At 35.2% G+C, this 14,116-nt stretch overlaps 3 long non-coding RNA genes across 4 annotated transcripts; all 3 read left to right on the forward strand.

Annotated features, from left to right (window-relative positions):
* Positions 1–407: 407 nt before the first annotated feature.
* LOC121752058 lies at positions 408–4,543 on the forward strand. 2 transcript variants are annotated; one of them, XR_006040241.1, is made up of 7 exons: positions 408–760; positions 1,301–1,416; positions 1,981–2,141; positions 2,278–2,504; positions 2,641–2,754; positions 2,828–2,942; positions 3,845–4,543. It is a non-coding gene; the product is annotated as an uncharacterized LOC121752058 (long non-coding RNA). The 2 variants fall into 2 exon arrangements; XR_006040240.1 differs by lacking the exon at positions 1,301–1,416.
* Positions 4,544–4,635: 92 nt separating this feature from the next.
* Positions 4,636–9,503, forward strand: LOC121752059. The gene is made up of 7 exons (XR_006040242.1): positions 4,636–5,551; positions 5,705–5,965; positions 6,053–6,173; positions 6,775–6,882; positions 8,088–8,176; positions 8,267–8,331; positions 9,066–9,503. It is a non-coding gene; the product is annotated as an uncharacterized LOC121752059 (long non-coding RNA).
* Positions 9,504–10,906: 1,403 nt separating this feature from the next.
* LOC121751528 lies at positions 10,907–11,872 on the forward strand. Its single transcript, XR_006040105.1, has 3 exons — positions 10,907–11,161; positions 11,252–11,695; positions 11,770–11,872. It is a non-coding gene; the product is annotated as an uncharacterized LOC121751528 (long non-coding RNA).
* The last annotated feature ends 2,244 nt before the right edge of the window (positions 11,873–14,116 follow it).

Genomic DNA, 14,116 nt, shown 5'->3' on the forward strand with positions numbered 1-14,116 from the left:
ATGGGTTTCAATAATTTAAATATTTATTTATAAATTTATATTTAAATATTTTAAATAATAATTTATTGGTTATTTATCAATAATTTGAATAAAAAAGAATTGAAGTAAAATCATTGGTTTTAAATTATTTTTTATAAATTGATATTTAGATATTTTAAATAATAATTTCTTGGTTATTATCAATAATTTGAATAAAATAGAATCACAATGGATTGGCCATTAAAAAAAATGAAAATTATGTATAGAATTAGAAGGGGAATGGCCATTAAATAACAATCAAACCAATTTATTTATTCAATTAAATCAGTCAACTTTTTAAGTGAGCCCTCGATTTGGAAAAAAGGAAGAAACGGTTGTCTTCCTCGACTCATTTAGTGAGCCCTCGATTTGAAAAAAAAGAAGAACAACGGTTGTCTTCCTCGATTCTAAAAAAGAACCAGATCTGAACTTTTCTGCCTCCGGACTTCCCCATATTCCTTCTCTATTCTTCACAATGATTTTTCTTATTCCTCTCTTGTTTACCTTCAAATACTGAAGGATTCGGAGGGGGTGGACCTTCCGTGGGGTCGGAGGTCAAAGGTCGATTATTCAAGTTTTCCGGCAATGCTCGGTGGCTGGCGGTGGGGTCGGCCGACCCCACGAGACCCCACCTGGGTCCGTCAGTGATTATAGTCCGAGTAGAATGGAGAGTCAACCCGCACAGAGAAGCCTCTCGCTAAACCTCCGCCGCCGTTCCTCTCAACAGCCACCACGTCTTCAGGTAATCAGTTTGTATTTTCTTTTTTTTCTTTGTATAGTTTAGGTCAATTTGTTCATCATTTTGGGGTTTGTGTTTTAAAAGGATTGATTATGTTTTTGCTTAGTTTACATGGTTGAGGTCAGTGTGGCTGAGGGCTGCTGAATCCATAGTAGCATCACCTAATTTAGTATTGTTACATTTTGCATTTAGAGTTGATTTTGAGAAGAAGAAAGGTTGAGTTTGACCAATGAACACAACAAGATCCCCTCTTCTACTTGTAATTACTAATATAAGGGGAGCATCTTTATCTAAATGAGTAGGGCTGTACCTAGTAGTGCTGCCTTGAGCATTTTCTTTGTGTTGGATAAAGTCCGTCCAATTTTGAGAAGTAAATGATTTTGTGGGCTAATTTGTTAATCCTTGTTCGAATGAGTCTGGCTAGTGGCTAAATTTGCCTAGTTTCTTTCTCAGCTCTTAGAGTGTGACCTGTTCGATTAGAATATGGTCTGTGCTTCTCCTTGGTGAAATCTGATTTTTTTCATCATCTTTCTGCATTGATAGATGTTCAGGCCAATCTGATCAAATTCTGGATTGTTTAATTGCATAGCCAGTGAAATAACCACACCAGCCGGTGAATATGGATTACAAGACCTATTAATACACCAGCCTGTGAAAAGGTTGTGAAAATGAATTTATGCTGCTTCTAAACAAGACCAAGTGCATTTCTTATATTTCCGTCTTTTACTCTCTCTCTTTGATATGTTTCTGGAAGAAAAGTTAATTAAGGCTTTCTTGTGACTTTTGTTTCACTGGTAGGTTTCATGATTTAGTTTAAATAAACTTGGAAGCCTTGATCAAGATTAAAGAAATACATAGGCCATGCATGTTTCCGTGTCGTGTAATCATTGATGCCTATCATGTCTGAAAAACATACGTACTTTTAACCAACTGGATGATGAAGTTCCTTCCAGTGTATACTAAGTGGGTCCTAAATGGTAAGGCCACATGATTTACAGTGTGGAGAGTTACAATGGTCTCTTGATATTTTCTCTGTGCTGAACGTGGATTCTATTGATGTTTTTTCGGTTGAGTGGGATTTACTTATTAGAGCAATAATACTAGCAAATAACTGATAAAAATTTATTTAAAGTGTTGTGTTAATTTAGTCCATTGTGTATGGGTTTGGAATTCATATTGTTTGTATTTTGTCCTTGTTGCATTGTAACTTTGTTTACATGCAGTCCAAACGATTGATGGGGAAACAGATAAACATATTTCTGTTTGGAGAAAGCACAGAGACAGTGTTGTGCCACTTTTTCTTATGCTAGCCTTTATGCGCAAGGTCAAATGAGCTCTTTGTGCTAAGCCAGGCCACTTATCACATTCACAACGAGTTTATGAGGTGATTCTTTGACAAATTCTAGGACATCTAGTTGATTCACGTGGCCAGATATATAGTCTCTAGTTCATCTTTGTGATCTTTATTTGTATCTCATTTAATTTTGTCATTTTATTTGCAATATTTTTCTGTTTTCTAGGCCAGAATCGGTGCACCCACCCAGAGCTCAAATGCATTTCCACTCCTCCCCCCCCCCCCGCTTAGTCAGGAGGTGGATTTTCCAGGATATTTGCATCTCTACTTCTGACCAAATAAGTGGTAGCATTTACTCATCTGGCCTTGTTAGCATTGGAATTGGTGCTATGCCCCAGACACGGAAATTGGCTGACGATATAGAACCTGTTGGATCCCAGATTCCCATACAAGGTTAGTTTCATTTATGATTTCTTTTGATTTTCATATCATTTATTAATTATTAGTTGTTGTTTTCCTATGAGTAAACCCTGCGAGCAACAAAAACAAAAAGTAATCAAATTAGTGAAATTATGGTAATCGTTTTCAGTTCCTTCATCTCACATTTCAATTGGCGATGGTCCACAAACGCTGAAAACGACATCATTTCTTCAGTCTCTCATGCTTTGGCCAGCTACTTATGGAACCTTCCAGTTATGCAAAAGTGAGTACATTCTGTTACATATCAGCCATTGTTTGCTTGTGCAATTTTTTACCTGTGCACTTTATTAATGTAGGAACCTGGAAATGCTGATCCTACTAATGCAGCTCTGTTTTCTGAGCATCCTGGGACAAAAGCCACTTATAACCTTTGGTGATGCATTAGATATGTACCATACCATCTCAGAGAAGGTATATATTCTATGTGCCATAACTCTTTAAATGTCAGTTACTTAAATCTAGTGCCCAAAAAATTGCCTCGCTTATGGTTGGACGGAGGGAATACAAAATTACAAACTATAGCTATAAGTTTATTTTACTATTATCTTAGTTGGTATCCTCCAATATGTTCATGTCAACTTATTATGTGGTATTTTTTTCTTTCTAAAATGACATGGTGGATTGAGCCTAAAACTTTTAGAATGCTGACTTTTCCAACTCTTGATATGATCATGCGTTTTAACTAGACTTCAATTGAAGAATCCACATCAACATGGTATGAATGTTAGATAATGAGCTAATTACATGTCTAAAGCTGCATTAGTTTGCATCATGGGCATTAGATTCCTATGTAGGTGAATTACTAATTATATAACTGTTTGCAAAGAACCGAGCTTAAGCAGATTGTTCTTGCTTTGCTCAAAGTGTGCACTAATTCTCCAATGATGCATTGTATAATTTCATATGCTGGCCTTGGTTTAGATGTGGGAATGATGTCAATCCTACATTGAATGTAAAATTAATGTTCAAAATGTATTTATTATTTTGTTAAGATTTAAATGTTTTTCCTTGTTATTAGAATGAGTTGTTTGGATGATAAAACCTCATTTTCATATAATTCTACATAAGCGTGCCTGCATTAGATAATGAAGCACTAGTATGAATGAAGCACTAGTATGAATAGCAGCTGCCAAAAAGGTTACAAATTCTGTTGGATTCTTTATCTAGAACTTGCTGTCCAACATATTAGGTTGCATTTAAGTTGATACTTTTGAATATGCACTTATTTGTTACTTGTTGTGCTTCATTTCTTTATTTTTATTTATCAGCTGATTTATATAATTGAATTTGTTTGTTTTGTATTTGCTGTGTAGGAGTTGAGGATGAGCTAACTTCTAAAGGGGTTATTAGTGTAGACTTCATTTTTCTCAAGGGTTGATCTGCAAACTTAGTTGTTGCTTACTAACTTCTGGAGTCCTAGTTTTCCCATGCTTCAAATAAGTGATAACAGTGTTCTTTGTTGTCCGATTTCTTGAGCTAAGGAGAGAGAACTATTCCGGTTTTGAAAAATTAATTGAAAAAGTCATAGGGCCGATCGACTGAATGAGAGCTTTATGAGTTGCAATCTTGTTGATATTGGTGCATAAAAATGATTTAGGCAATAGGAATAAAAGCCTCATATCCAAATTATCACATGCCTGACCCTGCTTAAAACCCCTAGTGAGCCAGTTTGAGCCCAAAAGCCCAATTTCTTTGTTGAAAATTTTAAAGTCACTATATCAGCTTACCTATTATATCCATTTGTTGGCCTATATTTTCTTCCCTAGTCACCAAAATTAAAGTGCTAGCACATCCTTGGGAGGGTATTATGGTGGCAAGATAAAGATGGAAGTTTTGGACCATTCATTGGTGGTATTCATTTGTACTGAGATACAAGGTGAGTGAAAAGCTGTAACTTCAAACGAAAATAGAATCAAAAGGCAGCCTTTCGTGTTTAGAAAAAAGCCAAGGCTAGAAAAAAAAAGGAAAAAGGCAGCCTTTCATGAGTAAAAAAAAAGACAAGGCTAGAAAAAAATATATAAAAAGGCAGCCTTTCATGTGTAAAAAAAAGCCAAGGCTAGAAAAAAATAAAAATAAAAAGGCAGTCTTTCTTGAGTAAAAAAAGCCAAGGCTAGAAAAAAAAATAAATAAAAAGGCAGCCTTCTTGAGTAAAAAAAAGCCAAGGCTTGAAAAAATATATTGAGCGAAAAATAGAAATGATAAAAGAATGCTCAAAAGAATAAGTTGACATGGTTAGATGGTCGAAAAATCTCATGTTTGGGGTGTTGAGCTGTGAGAAATTTGTACGCATTGACTGAGATGTGAAAGATGTTGTGATGGATGTGCTAGTATTTTAAGAATGGTGGTAAGCTACTTAACCATATATTATCCCACCTTTACCAAAAGCCCCATTACATCCCAATGAATAAGACCTTTTCATTTATGCATCATATTGACTTGTGAGCGATGAATTTTGCTTGAATTTGGGAGAAAGATCTTATGTGCTTAAAATAAAGAATAGCCGGAAGAACTTCTCTTTAGGAATTAGTGACGATGGTTTGAGACTCCCAAGACACAACTCGAACTTATATTGAAGCATGGGATGCCTAGGTCTTAGGGAATTAGTTCGTGTACAATTCTTGTTCGAAAGTTTTACCCGCGAGTGAATTCATGGTCGACCTAATTTCCCTACTGATTCGTTGGTGTGACTTGAAGGAGAGGATTATCTAATATCTTACGACTGTGCTTTATTGTCTAACTTGCTCGAGGGCAAGCAAGACTTAAGTTATGGGGGTGTTTGATGTGAGTGGGTAATTGTCTAACTTGTTCCTCGGAGTATACAATGGAATGGAGGGTAGCGTATTACTGCTCCAAGTCAGTTTTGACTACTTCGATATTAAGTGTCTCTCAGTTCATACTAAAGCCATCAATGAAGAACTACTGCAAAATCTTTCTGATGCTCTACATTTTTCGCTACGTGATAAAATTGGAGTTGGTCTTGCTGGGTCCAAAATCTGAAGATCACGATACCGGGATGTGTGGTTAGTCATTCTCTTCGTTGTACATACATTTAGATATAATTTTTTGTTTAGTTGTAGGAAGTGGAATGCATACAACAATTTATTATTTTTATTTCCTTGGATTCTTTCTACATGTTCCACTAAACCTGTAACCCTTTTCTTGTCTGTATGTAGGAAATAATTTCAGTTTGAGCCAGATTAAAGAGCTGTGTGCCAATCCTATTGTATTTGAGGCGACTGAGATAATTCAACATATTCTCGTGTTACTCTTAGTTGATCTGAAGGGCCTCTCTAAGCATTCAGATTCATTCTTGCAAATGTTATCTCTTGTGCAACTAAGGTGCTTTCTGTGATAGTTCCTCGTGCAAAAATAGACTAGAATTTCTTAGTCGATCTGAAGGCCGAAGCCCAACTACGTGGAAATCACTTCTTCAGGTGCTTTCAGTGATACTGCCTGGTACATAAATAGACGAGAATTTATTTTAGAAACTAATTTTTTACCTTTATGCTTGTTTATATTAGCGTTGTTAAAAACGCGCCGCACTTGGGTGAGCAAGATCTGGGGGCGGCGGCCCGGTGGGGGCAAGTCGTGAGGCGGCAGGGGGCGACTGAGTTCTTAACTTAGAAGAAGCGGGGGGAAAGAGTAAGCCTTCTTTGCTTAATCTTCTTCTTCTTGGTTGTAGCGCCTATAGTTTTGGGTATTATATTGTGCATGGTGATTTCCTACTTTTTCTAATCCACTTTTTGCTACCTTGCATCTATAATTAATATATACTACCTATTATCTAATTTTTTTGTGTCATATGCCGTGTACATAAATGTGCTATATTAGTATTTCTTTGATATATAAACCCCATTCATTGTCAAATCTTGACATCTCAATATACCTGTTAAAATGTTTCACAGGCTCTTTCCCAAGGACCCTACTAGATATGTTTCTTTTTTACTTTGGCATTCGGTTTGCTGTACTTGCATCTAAAAAAGAAATCATGGGCCTTGGAAGCTGGATGAGCACTCAATTAGTGTCAAATATAGATTCTTTCTATGAAGTTAGTGTTTTCTCTTTTTTAAAATCCCTCCCTATCCTATTAAGATCCCCAGGACACAAAGAAAGCAAGTTAATGTCTGTTGTTGTGTAAAGAAATCATTATGTGAGACTAATTTTAGAATTTGCATCTGCCAGTGCCATCTTATGGTATGTTATGATTGTAATTTCATGCTCTGGTTTATGTGCATGCCTCCAGGAATAGATCAAGTTTCTGAAAGATGTTCAGGACCTCTCTCCTAGTCACATTCAACCTTTGGGTTCACTTTTGAATATCTTTGTGGAAGCTTGTCCCACTATTTTAAAGGTATTGCGACACACATTTTCATCACTTTTGAATACCTTGTTGGAAGCTTGTCCCACTATTTAAATGAACACGTCATTGGATGATTCTTGCTTGTAAGAGATCAGTATTTCAAAGTTCTATGTGTTGAATTTTATGGCCAAATACTGATGCTAGATATGATGGAGATTGCCTCTAGCATTTTAGCATTTCGTTAGTAAATGCATAACAGTCTATATACGAGTATATGTTTGCTAATCTTTTGAGGAATACAATTTTTTTTCAAAGTACCCTGAAAGGAAGCGGTACTTTTTGGTTAGATCTTATATACTTATTGTTCTAAATGTTTTTTCTGGTATGAATCTGGGCATGAAATTATTGAATCCACAGTCTGGTTTTGTTGTTGGGTTTGTCATGATGTTTAGCCAAAATTTCATATACTATATATACTGTGACATGTTGTGCCTCTTAGGCTATGATTTCTTTTTCTTATGTATGGTGTTAGATTGACTTAAGCATGAAGTAGCAGGTTCAAAATTTTGAAGTCAATTTCATTGTATGAGAACTTCCAAGAAAACTAAAAATTATGCTATGGATTATGCTATCATAGCAGAGGAGTCATATGTGAGCAATTCCAAGAAAACTAAAAATTATCTCTGTTGGTTTTCTATTTATTACATTAACTCTCCACTTCCTCTGATCTTTCTCATGATTTTAATATTTCCTGCGATGCCAGAATGTAAACAGCTTGTTACCACTTCTATGGCTGGTGACTCCAAAAATCATATAAGCTCATGTAGGAAAATCAAATTAATGATTGGACATATGATAATGTAACCTTTAAGGTATAGATAACCTTTGCTTTATTACTTTCCTGTGTTAAATGTTAATGATCTTGTGAATTTGTCAAAACATCACTTTATATACCCTGCGTGTTGATTGAAGAGGCCCTTACAATAAATTTAGGAACCTTTACTTGGTTCGTTATCAAGTGAGCTTAGAAGGTCAGTTGACACCGATGAATGGAATCCATCCACTGATACACATCTTCCTCGATTGATAATCGTTCTGGAAATGTTGTGATACACTTCAAATTTTAAATATTATTCCAGCATTTGTGTTTGTCTACGACAGTTAGATCAACTATCAGGAGACCAAATTTGCTTTAGATTGCAAACTTGAGAGTTTGCTCGTACTGCTCATCTAAATTTTTCTATTGTTCATTCCAGGTTGAGTCTAAGGCTGCGTAGCAAGCATAACTCGGTCATGTGTTGAGAGCGCTACTTCAGTGTTGATAAGTTCTAGAGATGTCCGTAAGGTGTTATAGCTGTAACCACTACTCGTAGGAATTTTATGCTAGTACACTTTGATCAATCTCTTTGTAGGGACTAATCACAGAGTTGTCCAGGTTCTCGCTTCCGGTATAGGGGTGTGATCATGGCACGACTGCTTACTTGCTTTTTACCCAAACATGTAAGTATTTGATTTGCCTTAACATTTTCTTGTCCTTCACATTGGGGTGTGGGTATATGCGTGCATTCTTCTTTTTGTGGTTATAATTTATCTTATTTGTGTGTGCATGCAAGGTTTTCTCTCTATTGATTGTTACCAGATACAGTTTTTATGGGTTATTTGTGTACACTTAGTTTCTCTCAAGAGTTGGAGAACTAAGATTCCCTAATTTCAAACACCTAACTTAGTAGTATTTTAATAATATGTGAAAATGAACAATACATGCTGCTGAACAAGACCAAGTACATATCTTATATTTTCTATGGCGTCTTGATATATTCTTTGTAGTGAACGTGGAGTCTGTTGATGTTTTCACCGATGAATGGGATTTACTTATTAAAGCAATAATACAAGCAAATAACTAATATTAAAAATATGGTAAAGGCTTGTGTTAATTTAGTACATTGTGTATGGGTTTAGAATTCATATTGCTTGTAGTTTGTCCTTGTTTCATTTTTAACCTTGTTTACATGCAGTCCAAATCAGTGATGGGGAAATAGATCATCAATTTTCTACTAGGGGTGCCACTTTTTTTTTATGCTTGCCTTTATGTGCCAGGTCAAATGATACCTTTGTCCTAAGCTAGGACACCTGTCACATTTATAACCTTCCATATGTTGTGCTTAATTTCTTTATTTATATTCGCCAGCTGATTTGTATAACTGATTTTGTTTGTTTTTGTGTTTTTATTGTAGGAGCTAAGTAGGAGCTAACTTCTAAATGAGGCAAGACGAGAGAAGAAATAACTAACCCCCATCACCTAACTTCTAAAGCAAACAAGGGAGTATTTTGTGTCCGCTCACATTTTCTCGTCCTTCACATAAAGGGCAATGTTAATATTAAGATTTGGGGTTAGGGTCTTTGTGCATTTTGATTATGTGGCTGTAAATAATTTGATTAATTTCTCTCTGATTTGTTGATTCTGAATTTTCCTTTTTCAGCAGTGTATATAACAATGTGAATACTAAAGAAGTTATGTGTTTTTAAGTGGCAGGACTATGCCACGAAGCCTGATGTGAATTGATTCTGAAGTTTCCTTTTTCAGCAATGTATATAACAATGTGAATACTAAAGAAGTTATGTGTTTTTAAGAGGCAGGACTATGCCACGGAACCTGACGAGAAACTTATACAAAATGCAACACATTTGATGGTAGCAAGGTTGGCAGGAAGTCTTGGTAATGTAACCTGTAAGGTATAGATAACCTTTGCATTATTACTTTCTTGTATATTAAATGTTAATGATCTTGTGAATTGTCAGAAAATCACTTTTTATAACTTGTGTACTGATTGGAAAGGCCTTTACATCACAGTTAGGAACCTTAACGCGGTTGAATATCAAGCCAACTCAGAAGGTCACTTTAGGGCTTGGCCATAGCAAGTGATCTTCTAGATCAGCCATTTCAGCTGGTGGTTAATGATAATCTCCTTTCCATCAATGCGTCTTGATTTCCATAATAACTATTAAAAATAAAACAAGAGATACGAATAAAGACTTGTTAGAATCAACCAAACTAATTGGTTTTAATTAGAAATACCATATGACTTAGCAGGAATCACGATCAGAGTTGATACCGATGAATGGAATCCCTCCACTGATACAAATCTTCCTCGATTGATAACCGCTCTGGAAATGTTGTGATACACTAAAATTTTTAAATATTATTCCAACATTTTTGTTTTTCTACAACAGTTAGATCAGCTATCGAGGGACCAAATTTGCTTTGGATTGTGTACTTGAGTTTGCTCGTACTGCGCATTTAATTTCTGCTTATGTTCATTCCAGGTTGAGTGTAAAGCTGCGTAGCAAGCAGAACTCGGTCCTGTGTTGATAGCTCTACTTCAGCGTTGATCAAGTTCCAGAGATGTCCCCTGTTCTTCAGCAGTGAGGTGTTATAGCTGTAACCACTACTCGTAGGATTTTTATGCTAATACACTTTGAGCACACAGTTTTGTAGGGACTAACCCGGAGTTGTCCTGATTCTCACTTCTGGTATAGGGGGGCACCACCCCTTACTTGCTTTCTACATAAACAAGGAAGTATTCTATCTCCCTTTACATTTTCTTGTCCTTCACATTGAGGCTAATGTTTAGAATAGTTTTGAGGTGTGGGTGTTTGCGTGCATTCTTTTTTTTGTGGTTGTAATTTATCCTATTTGTGTTTGTATGCAAGATTTTCTCTATTGATTTTCACCATAAATACTCTTTTATGGGTTATTAGTGTAGACTAGTTTCTCTCGAGGGTTGGAGAACTAAGATTCCCTAATTTAAAACACCTAACTTATTAATATTTTAATATGTGAAAAATGAATTTGTGCTGCTGAACAAGACACGCTGCCGAACAAGACCAAGTACATATCTTATAGTATTTTCTATGGTCTCTTGACATTTTCTCTCTGGTGAACGTGGAGTCTGTTGATGTTTTTTCCGATAAATGGGATTTACTTTTTAAAGCAATAATACTAGCAAATAACTGATATAAAAAATTTGGTAAAAGATTGTGTTAATTTAATCCGTTGTCTATGGGTTTGGGATTCATATTGTTTCTATTTTGCCCTTGTTGCATTTTAACCATGTATACATGCAGTCCAAACCATTGATGGGAAACAGATACAACTTTCTATTAGGAGAAAGTATAGAGAATGTTGTGCAACTATTTTTTATGCTAGCCTTTATGTACAAGGTCAAATGAGCCTTTTGTCCTAAGCTAGACCTGTCACATTTACAACAAAGAGTTTATGAGGTTATTCTCTGACAAATTCTAGGACAGCTAAGTTGATTCAGGTGGCCAGGTACATATTATCTATTTTCATCTTTGTGATCTTTATTTGTGTCTCATTTCATTTTTTTCATTTAGTTGTATCATTTTGCTCGTTTTCCAGGCAAGAGTCGATCCATCCTGAGCTCAAATGCATTTCCAGTTTGACCCTCCGCTTCATCAGTAGGTGGATTTTCCTATCAATTTGCATCTCTACTTCTGACGAAATGAGTGTTAGCACTGGAATTGGTGCTATGCCCCACACACCCGAAACTGGCTCTGACGAGATAGAACCTGTTGGATCCCCGATACCTCCCAGGTTTGTTTAGTTTATGGTTTCTTTTGATTTTCTATCATTTCTTAATTATTAGTAGTTGTTTTCGTATGAGTAAACCCTGCGAGCAACAAGAACAAAATTAAATCAAATTAGTAAAATTATGGTGATCATTTTCTGTTCCTTCATCTCACATTCAATTGGCGATGGTCCACAAACTCCTGAAAATGACACCATTCCTTCATTCCCTCCTGCTTTGGCCAGTTATTGATGAAACCTTTCAGTTATGCAAACGTGAGTACATTCGGTTTATATATCAACAATTATTTGCTTGTGCACTTTTTGACCTGTAAACTCTATTAATACAGGAACCTGGAAATGCTGCACATCATACTAATGAAACTCTGTCTGCCGAGCATCCTGGGACAAATGTATGTGTACTTTGTACATTTGTGTGTGAAGTGTGCTCATATTTTATTATAGTGCATGCATTTTATTTATGGTATGTGTAATGTGTGTATAGTTTATAGTTTTTGGTTAGTTTAGTGTGTGATCTGTGTGTATAGTGTGTGTCATGTGTGTATAATGTATCATGTATAGCGTGTGTAGTGTGTTTTTTATGTATAATGTGTTTAGCACAAAGTTTGTATTTTGAATATAATATTCATTTTGTGTAGTGTATGTAGTGTATACGCGTGCTACGTTTGTGGTTCATTTCTTTGTGTAGTATATGTATCTTGTGTATAGTGTGAGTGTTCGCAATGTGTGTTGTATATGTATTTGGTGGGTAGTGTGTGCATTGTATATAGGGATTGTATTTTGTAGAGTTTGTGTAATGTCCCGTATGTGCATTTTGTGTCTAATTTGTGTAATTCGTCTTATTTTGTGTATAATGTGTATAGTGTGAAGTTTATTGTGCAATATGTAGTGTATGTATTTTGTGCAGTGCTTAGTAAAGTGTGTGCAATGTGTTGCGTGTGTGTATGTGTGTATTTTGTACATTTGTGTGTGAAGTGTGTTCATAGTTTATTATAGTGTGCATTTTATTTATGGGGTGCGTAATGTGTGTATAGTTTATAGTTTTTGGTTAGTGTGTAGTGTGTGATTTGTAGGTAAAGTGTGTGTGTCTCATGTGTGTATAATGTATCCGTACATAGTGTATAGTGTGTATTTTTTGTACAGTGTGATTGTTGTTCGCAATGCGTGTTGTATATGCATTTAGTGTGTAGTGTGTGCATTGCATATAGGGATTGAATTTTGAGGAGTTTTGTGTAGTGTCCCGTATGTGTATTTTGTGTCTAATTTGTTTAATGTGTAATTTGTCTAATTTTGTGTATAGTGTGTAGTGTGAAGTGCTTGTCACGTGTATTTAGTATATAGTGTGTGTCATATGTGTAATGATGTATTGTGCGCACTGAATGTATTTTTTGTACATGTGTGTGCGTGTATGTATTTTGTGTATAATATGTGCATAGTGCGCATACTTGTAATGTGTGCAGTGTGTATTGTTTGTTTAATGTGTAGTTTGGTGTGAAGTGTGTAGCATATGTATTTTTTGTGTAGTGTGTATAAAGTGTGTATATTGTGTAGTTTTCGCAATGCATGTAGCATAGTGTGTGTAGTGTGTGTTTTGCATGTATGTGTTTAAAGTGTTATTGTGTAGTGTGTGTGTATAGTGTGTACATTTTGTGTATGAGTGTATCTTGTATATATGTAGGTATATGTGGTTGTATGTGTATGTGTGTAGGGTGTTTATTTTGTGTGTTGTGTGTGCTTTGTTGTTTAAACTATGTATATTTTGTATGTAGTGCGTGTATAGTGTGTGTAATGAGTGTTTGTATTTTGTATATATTGTGTGTAACAATGTATTTTCTATACGTGAGTTTTGTGCAATATATTGTGTGTAGCACAATGTATGTATTTTATGTAAATTGTGTGCATTTTGTGCAATATATTATGTGACTAGTGTGTGTGCGCTTTGCATATGTGTGTGTGCAATGTATATTTTTGTAGGAGAGTAGTGTATGTTTTTTGTGTGTTAAGTATACGTATTGTGTATAATGTGTTTATTTTATGTATAGTTGTGTGTAATTTTTTTATATAGTGTGTGTACACTATGTATGGAGTGTGTATATATTGTGTGTGTGTTTGTCTGTCGTGCATGTATTATGCATATAAACATGTGTGCATTGTGTGTATTTTTTGTATGCATATATGCATTGTGTATACTTTGTGTATGTGTATTTTGTGTATGTTTTTAGGTGTGCAGTGCTTGTTGTCGGTATATTGTATATACTTTGTGTTTAGTGTGTTTTGTATGTGTATAATGTGTGTATTTTTTTGTATAGTGCCAATTTAGCGAAGTTTTTGTACTTCTTTGTGTGTTGTGTGTATTTTGGGTATGGTTTGTGTAACACAATGTTTATATTTTATGTATAGTGTGTGTATATCTGAAGTGTATATTGTCTGGTAATGTGTTTGTGCATTTGCATGACATTTATTTTGTCGTTATATTGTATATACTTTGTGTTTAGTGTGTTTTGTATGTATATAATGTGTGTATTTTTTGTATAGTGTGAGTTTAGCGAAGTTTTAGTCTTCAAAAACATTTGCATGGCATGTATTTTGTGCATATGTGTGTTTATATTGTGTGCATTTTGTGCATAGTATGCGTAGAGTGTGTATACTTATAATGTGTGTACTGTTTGTGTTGTG

Source organism: Salvia splendens, chromosome 10 (assembly GCF_004379255.2).
Source record: "Salvia splendens isolate huo1 chromosome 10, SspV2, whole genome shotgun sequence".
Taxonomy (NCBI): Eukaryota; Viridiplantae; Streptophyta; class Magnoliopsida; order Lamiales; family Lamiaceae; genus Salvia; species Salvia splendens.